The sequence below is a fragment of the Chiloscyllium plagiosum genome, chromosome 15, assembly GCF_004010195.1.
Source record: "Chiloscyllium plagiosum isolate BGI_BamShark_2017 chromosome 15, ASM401019v2, whole genome shotgun sequence".
NCBI classification, from domain to species: Eukaryota; Metazoa; Chordata; class Chondrichthyes; order Orectolobiformes; family Hemiscylliidae; genus Chiloscyllium; species Chiloscyllium plagiosum.
This window is the reverse complement of record NC_057724.1, coordinates 65,761,226-65,770,950: the sequence shown is the minus strand read 5'-3', so window position 1 is coordinate 65,770,950 and position 9,725 is coordinate 65,761,226. Positions and strand designations below refer to the sequence as shown.

General features: G+C 43.4%; 1 long non-coding RNA gene across 1 annotated transcript in view; it reads right to left on the bottom strand.

Moving 5' to 3' along the window:
* LOC122557405 overlaps window positions 1–8,119 on the bottom strand; it is a 17,452-nt gene extending 9,333 nt beyond the window's left edge. The window contains exons 1-2 of the long non-coding RNA XR_006313822.1: window positions 8,036–8,119; window positions 2,491–2,655 (exon numbers count right to left, since the gene is read on the bottom strand). This is a non-coding gene — a long non-coding RNA (uncharacterized LOC122557405). The remainder of the gene's footprint in view (window positions 1–2,490; window positions 2,656–8,035) is intronic.
* Between the last annotated feature and the right edge of the window lie 1,606 nt (window positions 8,120–9,725).

Here is a 9,725-nt window from a genome sequence, read left to right as displayed (position 1 = left end):
TGTCTTTACCGCCCTTCTTAAACAGTGGCACCACGTTTGCCAACCTCCAGTCTTCCGGCACCTCACCTGTGACTATCGATGATACAAATATCTCAGCAAGAGGCCCAGCAAACATTTCTCTAGCTTCCCATAGAGTTCTAGGATACACCTGATCAGGTCATGGGGATTTATCCACCTTTATGCATTTCAAGACATCCAGCACTTCCTCTTCTTTAATATGGACATTTTGCAAGATGTCACCATCTATTTCCCTACAGATATCTTCCATATCCTTTTCCACAGCGAATACTGATGCAAAATATTCATTTAGTATCTCCCCCATTTTCTGCAGCTACATACAAAGGCCGCCTTGCTGATCTTTGAGGGGCCCTATTCTCTCCCTAGTTACCCTTTTGTCCTTAATGGGTTTGTAAAAACCCTTTGGATTCTCCTTAATTCTATTTGCCAAAACTCTCTCATGTCCCTTTTCTGCCTCCCTGATTTCCCTCTTCAGTATACTCCTCCTACCTTTATACTCTTCTTAGGATTCACTCGATCTATCCTGTCTATACCTTACATATACTTCCTTTTTCTTAACCAAACCCTCAATTTCTTTGTGTGATTGTTTGATGTTCAACAAAGTAAAGAATGAAATGATACGAGAACAGGATTTCTACATAACCTTTCGGTCTGTTTGTCACCAGTAGGATGACATCTGAAAGGCACTTCACAGGAGTAATCAAACAGCACAATACTAGGCTATGCACGAGGCCAGGTGAATAAAACAAAACTTGGTAAAAGACATTTTAAGAATCATCTTGAAAGCAAGAAAGTTTGTAAAGAAAGAAATTGCAGCGGTTAGGGTCTATTGCTTAAAAAAGAGAGGTATGATAGCAATGCAGTGACATAAGAAAAAGGAAAGGATTTGGACAGAGATTTGACAGCTATGGAGCCATAGATAGTCACATTCTAAAACAACCACATGTTTAAAAAAAAAATTAAATAAAATGTGATTCTGTCAATTCTATGCTTTTCCATTGGTGCTTTCTGGGCTACCACCCTTGGCTCAGTCCACTTCCCAATATAACAACGTAGCACATTTATGTAATAAAAATTTCAAGGTACTTCACAGGAACTTAGTTTTAAGTCCATTGAAGGAAAAGCCACCAGAGATGGGACGTAAGGATACAAATGCACAAAAAGCCAAAAGGTGTATGAATGCAGATATCAAAGAATTGTAGGGATGAAAGATGTGACAGAAATTGAGTTTGGGTGCAGAACTGTGGGTGAAACTGCCGTGGAAGGTTTGAACATGAAGATTAAAAAAAGGTTATCAGTGGATCAGAAGCCATTGTAGTACACTACAAATTCAACTCATGTCTAACATAAATATATTAAACAATTTTCAACACATCTTTGTACCCTTCTGCTCTTCTTTTAGTAATCATGCACATTGGGAAAAAGGCCAACAAACACCAGCAGTTTACTAATTCCACAGCTTAACTGGCTTTTATTTGTGCTAAAGCTTTATTATATATTTTTCCATTAACAGGAAAGCACCCATGAGGCTCGTGAAACATTAACAAGCAAAGTCTAATAAGGGCAATGCATACTTGAAAAAAGTGAAGGGGGAAGGGGTAGGTAGGGAGTGAAGGCAGGAACTAAACTAAAAGCACTCCATCCCCCACATAGCCATCTCTTCCTAATGGCAAAGAGCATTGGTGGACGTTACATGCTCCCTCTCCAATAAAACCCAAGCTTGAAGTTAACAGAAGAGGGGCAGGCAGTCACTAGAGATGACCCCCTCCATGGCCCGCTCCTTGACCTGTTTAGATTCAACTGTCTATTATCTAATGAAAAGGTTAATTAGTGATTAAATTAAACCTTGTCCCCAAGCAGTATTTGCACTAGCAATGGTGACTATTGCATACGAATGAGAACAAAAGATTGTACTATTGGGATTGCAGATGCCATTAGGGAGTTTACTGTTTAATTGCTCATGGCTCCCATTATTTAATGATCGATATCAGAAAGTGACATTGAAGCATTTACTAAAGATTTGAAAGCTCTGCTGGCATTCTCTTGACAATCGTAAGACATGATTCTTTTTTCCTCTCAGACTGATACATTCAAGGAGATGTATTTTGACATCAGCTATGACAAACATTTAAAAAGGTGGTTTAAGCAGAGGAATAGTCAATTTACTTCTTATTCTGTCTGCCTTGTGGGAATACTTTCCTTCCCAGATCCATTACAATGTCTTACACATTCCTCATTGTACACGCCTTTCCATTTATACTTTCCTTTTAACAAATAAGTCCAAAGCAGAGGTCACCAACCTTTCAAAAGGATGAAAAATATTACAACTTACAGAAAAAATTAAGAAAACTATAGAAATTGATAAAGGTAATTACAGTTGAATTACAAAAATATAAAATTTAAATTGATAGAGAATTGGCTTCCCGTCCATTGGATGAGTCAGCATCTATTCTTTGGGTCAATCAGAATTACCTTGAGAGTCTCCGGATTCCTGGTTCCCTTGGCAGCCTCTTTAGCCGCTGGTGTCATTAGTATTTCCACTCTTCCTTTGCCCATTTGGCTGCTTCTTCTTGTCTCGCTTCTCGTGCCACCCTCCTTTCATCGCTGGCTAGTTCTGGAAAACTAGTTAGCTAGTACCTGGCAGGATATTGATATCACTAATTCTATAATCTATTTATGATTTTCTAACTTTAATAATTAGATTACTTACAGTGTGGAAACAGGCCCTTCAAGTCCACATCGCCCCGCCGAAGCGCAACCCACCCATATCCCCCTACATTTACCCCTTACCTAACACTACGGGCAATTTAGCATGGCCAATTCACATGACCTGCACATCTTTGGATTGTGGGAGGAAACCGGAGCACCCGGAGGAAACCCACGCAGACAGGGGGAGAACGTGCAAACTCCACACAGTCAGTCGCCTGAGGCGGGATTGAACCCGGGTCTCTGGCATTGTGAGGCAGCAGTGCTAACCACTGTGCCACCGTGTCGCCCATTGGCAAAAAGTCAGCTCTTTGCAATCAACATGTTGTTGACCTCTGCAACATAGGAATCTGCTTTGGAGATGTATATTGGAAAGATAAAGGAAACCTATTTATATTTTGGCTCACAAACTAGAGTGAAGTTATCCTTTACACTTTTGTTGAGCTAATTAAAGCTACTGTTCAACTTCCATCAGGCAGAACTAGCACTGCTCTTCTCCCAGTTTGAACAGTGCCTTGACCGGCAGATAGATTAGCTTTTTTTTAAAAAATAAGTATTTTTACTGAAAACCTTTTAAAAATCTTTTACAAACATTTATACACAAAAAATACCATCAAAACAGAAAAGGCAGTACAAAAAGGCCATAACACAGTACCATTGTTAAAGAAACGACCGACTATTCTATCAGAACAAACATATCTACTTAATTTAAACTAAACTACAAACATATTAAATAAATACTAACTTAAACTAATTTCAAATAACTTAAATAATATCTCACTACTTTATTCTATCTCACTCGTCACACCTCCACTGAGGCTCCCATCCCCAGGAGCACCATCTACAGTACTTATATTCTTTTACCTCCAGTCTCCTCCTCCCAGGGACCCACAGGCACCCCCATACTGATTCCCACAGCTATACCATGGCCCTAATTAATATTGCTGATAAGTCAGCATCAATATAAGTTAAAAAGGGCCACCATGTCTTGTAAAACTGCTCAGTTTTGTGGTGCACCATATTTGTGAGGTAGTCTTGGGGAAGATGCTGCATCACCAGCCTGCACCACCCCATAAGACCTGGTGGTTTTTCTGACATCCAATTCTCTAGAATGTTTTTCCTTGCACAATGGATAAGAATATTACACACAATCTCTTCCCGTGTTCTCCCAGAGAGGGCAACCCCAAAAGAAATACCAGATCCTCAATAATTTCAATCCCCAGGACGACGTTTAGCTCCCTTACTATAGAATTCCAGTATCTTTGGATCTTATAACAGGACCAGTAGCAGTGTGTAAGAGTGCCTATACTAATTTTACATCTGGGACACACTGATGATACTCCTCTCTTGAACTTAGCTAGCCTATCTGCACCGTATGAGCCCCGAGTAAGATCTTCAATTGCATGGCCTGCGCTGTTACATACTGAGACTTTCCTTACATTCCCCCAGATGTCTTCTCATACTTCCGGTGAAATATCCTCTCCTAACTCTCGATTCCATGGCCTACAGAGTCCTTCCATGACCCCCAGTGCACGACCTTATGTAAATGATATAAAATACTGAGTGAAAGAGCACCCATACATTGGAGTATTCTTTTCTCCATGTCTAATTTCTAACATTATACAGAGGAAGACCACGCTCCTGGATCATAGTCCCTTATCTGGAAATATCAGAAAAGGTCCCTATTAGACAATTTATACTTCTGACTTAACTGACTAAATGACATCAGGACCTGCCTCTTGAGTAAGTCTCCCATACAGAAGATTCCCTTATTCTCCTATGCCTTAAAGCCTGAGCCCATTGTCCCAGGTTTAAATCCTTGGGCTCCCACCAATGGGGTAAATGACAAAGTATTAGACCAATATTTAGACCAATATTATACAGCTGGTGGAAGGAAACGGTAATAAAAATTCCCAAACATAAAACAACCTTTTGGTGACCATCTAAACGGGAATTGCATTCCATCCTTCAGATTAAGCACCTCCACTAATCCCCCTACCAGCATGGCTTCCGATTTTGTAAAATTAATTCTGTAGCCGAGAAAGCACCATATGAATTAATTGTTTGGATCAATCGAGGAACAGACTTATCCGGATTGGCCAATTATGAAAGGACGTCGTCAACATATAGGGTAATCTTATGCTCTCCCATTCCCACCTTTGTCGCAACTGTTTTAGGATCCCTCCTGATAGCTTTGGCTAACGGTTCAATCGCCAAGGTAAATAACAGCAGTGACAAACGACACCCCTGTCGACTACCTCTTCCAATATTAAAGTTATTTGACTTAATACCATTTGAAATGATTGCCGCCTGAGGATCATTATACAGTACTGCTACCCATCTGGCAAAGGATCCCCCCAAACCAAAACGTTCTAGAACCTCAAATAAATACAGCCATTCTATCCGATCAAACATCTTTTCTGCGTCAAGGGAGACCACCAAACCCGGAATCAATCTTTGCCGGCATACCTGTACTGTGTTCAGTACTCTCCTAATATTGTTGGAGGAGCTACGACCCTTAACAAAACCTGTCTGGTTTTCTTTTATAATATGGGGCAGGACCTTCTACAACCTCAGTCAGCATCTTGGATAAAATTTTAAAATCTACATTCAGCAGCGAAATTGGTTTGTATGAAGCATATTCCTCAGGGTCCTTCCTTTTCTTTAAAATGAGGGAGATATTAGCCTCCCTGAGAGAAGTCAGCAGACAATCCTGTGTGTAAGAATATTTGTACATCCCCGGAAGTGGCTCCACTAACATGTTTACGAATTCCTTATAGAATGCAGTTGGGAATCCATCTGGCCCCGGTGCTTTGTCACCCTGGAGATATCTTTTTGCTTCCTGTACCGTTAAAGGCGCATTCAAAAAGGAAGCCTGCTCCGTACTTATATTGGGGAGGTCCAGATTTTCAAAAAAGGACTGCATTCCCATTGTACCGTGTTCGCCCCCCTCTAACCAATATAGGTCTGCAAAGTATTCCCTAAACCTAACACTGATCATCTTCAATTCGCGGGTAATCGTACCAGCCTTCTCCCTAACATAACAGATTAGAGAGCTTTTTTTCTCCTAGTCAAACAAGCCAGATATCTACCAGGCTTATCTCCGAATTCAACCAGTCTTTGTTTGGCAAAGGAGACCTTTTTTTTTTAAAGCCCCTTGTGTGTGCATTGAGTCGAGAGCAGCCCGGAGAGCTGTGACCCACTGAAGCTTAAACCAATCACGGCCTATTATAATGTTTTCTCATCTACCTTCAGCCGGGACTCCAGCATCCGTTGCTGCTCCTCCCTCTGCTTCTTTCTAGTCATCGAATCTGAAATGATCAGATGGATTCCCAACTGCATTCTATAAGGAATTTGTAAACATGTTGGCAGAGTCGCTTCTGGGGATGTACAACTATTCTTACACACAGGAGAAAGTGAGGTCTGCAGATGCTGGAGAAGCGCAGGTCAGACAGCATCCAGGGAACAGGAGAATCGACGTTTCGGGCATAAGCCCTTCTTCAGAAATCAGTTGAGGAATCCGGAGTGTGGGGGTAAGTACATGAAAGTTTTTGGTGAAGGGCTTCCTGAAGAAGGGCGTATGCCCGAAACGTCGATTCTCCTGTTCCCTGGATGCTGCCTGACCTGCTGCGCTTCTCCAGCAACACATTTTCAGCGCTATTCTTACACACAGGATTGTCTGCCAACTTCTCTTAGGGAGGCTAATATCTCCCTCATTTTAATGAAAGGGAAGGACCCTGAGGAACATGCTTCACACAGACCAATTTCGTAAATATGCCATAGTGGCCTCCCAAAGCATTGCCAGATTACTAGCCATACCTGAACTAGTATCCCAAAAGGCCCTGAACTCTCATAATATATTCAACAAATTTGCTATCCCCTAACAAAAATGGATCCATGCACCAGTGACATACATCCATTCCACTACCCTTGATTTTAACACTTAAATATGCTGGTGCTTGATCCGAAACAGCTGTATCCCCAATTTTGCACGCCAATGTTCTGTCCAGACCGTCAGCTGGCATAAACGCATGTCAATTTGCATATGGCACTTCTGTGGGTTGGAATAGAACATGAAGTCTCTTCCATTAGGGTGGAGGTACCTCCACACATCCACTAGTCCCAACTCATTTCACATATCCACCAACTGCTTAGACTGCACGGGCATATCTGCCAGCCCTATTGGCACCCTGTCAATCTCTGGATCTATTAGGCCATTAAAATCCCCTCCTATAATCTTAATTTTCTAATTGATGCAATGGCTGAATTAAAGAGGGTGCGCTGGGGGACAGTACACATTCAAAACACCATATTCTTCTTCATGTATTAGGGCTTTAAGAATATAAACCATCTATATTCCTCCTTAATCTGCTCAGTTACCTGGAAAGGTAAGTTCCTTCTTATCAGTATAGCCACACCTCTACTCTTAGAGCTGAAGGATGAGAAAAATACCCTGTCGTAAGCCCCCTGCTGCAGTTTCAGATGTTCCTTATCAGTTAGATGAGTCTCTTGGAGGAGGGCAATGTCCACCCTTTCTTTCCGGAGGCTTGATAAGACCTTCTTTCTTTTAATAGGAGAATGGCTCCCTTTTATATTCCAGGTGCACCACCTGAACAAATCACTAGCCACTGTCATCCAGGGCAACCTGTGGTTTCCCAGGAGAAGGGAGCTTATCGAGGTGTGACGTGTTACAAAGATATTAACTCTGAGATCTAAAAACTATTCCTATAAAAACAACTAAAAAAAAACACAATTTAACTGAAAGAGACACCCAAATAACCCCCAATTCGCTCGAGATCTTCCCCCTTGCCCATAGGGGACACCTCTCCCAATCTTTACTATCATCTTAACTCCCTTTAGCTGACATCGTGCCCGAGCCCCAGGCAATTCACAAACAAACCTGTCATTTACATTCTGAAAGTTAACTATGGATACCCATCCCCCAACCCACTTATCTTAGCCACAGATATAGCCACCCCAATACAAATTCAAGAAGACAGCAATATATATATATATAAAAGGAACCCTAGATAATACCCAACCGACTGATATATAAAATAATTTTACAACTGTACATACAAAACCAATAACCACAACCAAAGGGAATAGGGAAGTAGGAAGGGGGGTGGGGGCGGTAATATAACCCCTCTCCTCCCACCCCGACTCTGGTCCTTCACTTCAAAGATTTCAGAGTCCCTCGCCTTTTCCGTGGAGTCAAAGTTATAATACAGGAGTTGTACAAGGACCGCACTGGAACACAGGTCCAGTCCGACCTGCGCATTGCAATCCAGTGGACCCGCTCCATGCTTACCAGGCCCGACTGACTCCAATGCCAGGAACTTCGGAAGCTACCCCTGCAGAACGCTGACAAGGTCCTTGCCTTCCTCGTGTTTCGGGAGACCCCCAATCTGTAAGTTTTTCCTTTTTTTAATTTTTCAGGTAGTCGACTTGATCCTGAAGGACCCGAACCTGATCTTCCAGTGTTTGGATTCTTCCTCCCGAGATCTCCGCTACAGTCTCTGATGCCGCGGTCCTCTCCTCCACTGCCTCCAGTCTTCATTCCAGCAGTTGGATTTCCTGTTCATGCTTCTTTAGCACGGCAGAGAGTAGCTCAACTGCTGCTTGAATCCACTCTCAAGAGTTTGGCAAACTCCGGCAGTAAGTGCTGCTGTCCTGCTGGATCCCAAGGGGCCGCCCCAGGAGTCTGAACACTGGCTGCAGGCACCCTCGATGCAGTAGGGGAGTGCCCAGTCTGCTGTGCTCCTTTAGGCCCCCTTCCTTTACTGGACTTCATCCTGGCCTTAAAGCTGTCCCAGACGATTTCAGCAGCTCCAAATAGCACGTTTAAATGAATACTTTTTTCTCCTGGTGGTGGTTGATAAGGGGGGGGGGGGGGGGGGGAGATGGGCAGGAGTAAAGGTCCACCTTGGAGAAAGTGAGGTCTGCAGATGCTGGAGGTCAAAGTTGAAACTTTATTGCTGGAACAGCACAGCAGGTCAGGCAGCATCCAGGGAACAGGAGATTCGACGTTTCGGGCACAGGCCCTTCTTCAGGAATGAAGAAGGCTCATTCCTGAAGAAGGGCCTGTGCCCGAAACGTCGAATCTCCTGTTCCCTGGATGCTGCCTGACCTGCTGTGCTGTTCCAGCAATAAAGTTTCAACTAAAGGTCCACCTTGCCCAGGGGTACGGCACAGAGCCCAGCACAGCACAGCAGACCACTCAGACTACCGCCATCTTGGATCTCCCCCAGATTACCTTTTAATAGGTAAACTTACTTGATTCACAAATATACAGTTGCAGCAGAGATCTTGCACTTACCTTTAGTTTGTCCATGAGAGCAGGAGTTTCTGTGCTTGCAACCAGACTTTGAGTCCAGCAAAGGAGATGCAGAAACAGAATTTAATGGCATTCTTTACTTGGTGCGATGGTACCAGCAGGTGGTCCTTTTGTTTATTAAAGAACCAGCTTTCTATGTTCTGCAGTGGTGTGTTATACAAGAAATTGATGTTGCGTTCACTGCCATCAGCTTTGAAAGCCAAACTGCTATCAGGTTCAGTCAGACAAAAAACATCCATTATGGATGGGAACACAATTGGCTCCTCCTCCATGATTTTCGCTTCCCCGGGCGGAGTCGAAGGAATTGGGAGAATGGGATGGTGTTTTTACAGGGGGCAGGTTGGGAGGAGGTGTAGTCCAGGACTGTATCGGCGTCGCCTCGTGCTCCCACAAGGAGGTTGAACAGTTCATCCACTTCACCAACACCTTCCACCCCGACCTCAAATTCACCTGGACAGTCTCAGATTCCTCCCTCCCCTTCCTCGACCGTTCTATGTCTATCTCAGGCGACCGAATCAACACGGACATCTACTACAAACCGACCGACTCCCACAGCTACCTGGACTACACCTCCTCCCACCATGCCCCCTGTAAAAACGCCATCCCATTCTCCGAATTCCTTCATCTCCGCCGCATCTGCTCCCAGGAGGACCAGTTCCAAAAA